The following is a 313-nucleotide window of genomic DNA, read 5'->3' as shown; positions in this document are numbered from 1 at the left end:
TTTCCCTCCCTCCCTCCCTGCTTCCACCATACCTCGCTCCCTCCCTCTACCATACCTCCCTCCCTCCCTGCTTCCCTCCACAATACCTCCCTCCCTCCCTCCCTCCACCATACCTCCGACCCTCCTTCCCCCCCTGCACCATACCTCCTCCCCCACCCCTTTCACTCTTTCCTTTTTTCCCTCCTCCCCTCCCCTTCTCCCCCTCCCCTCCCCTTCTCCCCCTCCCCCCCCCCCCCATGGCCGGATTACCACACAGATTATAATGTCGTTTTCCTACCTTAATTGTCCCATGTTCTTGAGGTAAGGATTTGCC

At 59.4% G+C, this 313-nt stretch overlaps 1 protein-coding gene across 4 annotated transcripts in view; it reads left to right on the top strand.

Moving 5' to 3' along the window:
* LOC119590599 (nostrin-like) overlaps window positions 1-313 on the top strand; it is a 116,570-nt gene that overhangs the window by 39,654 nt on the left and 76,603 nt on the right. The gene's annotated exons all lie outside the window — the stretch shown is intronic.

The sequence above is a fragment of the Penaeus monodon genome, chromosome 27 (genome assembly GCF_015228065.2).
Source record: "Penaeus monodon isolate SGIC_2016 chromosome 27, NSTDA_Pmon_1, whole genome shotgun sequence".
Taxonomy (NCBI): domain Eukaryota; kingdom Metazoa; phylum Arthropoda; class Malacostraca; order Decapoda; family Penaeidae; genus Penaeus; species Penaeus monodon.
This window is presented reverse-complemented; position numbering and strand designations above follow the sequence as displayed.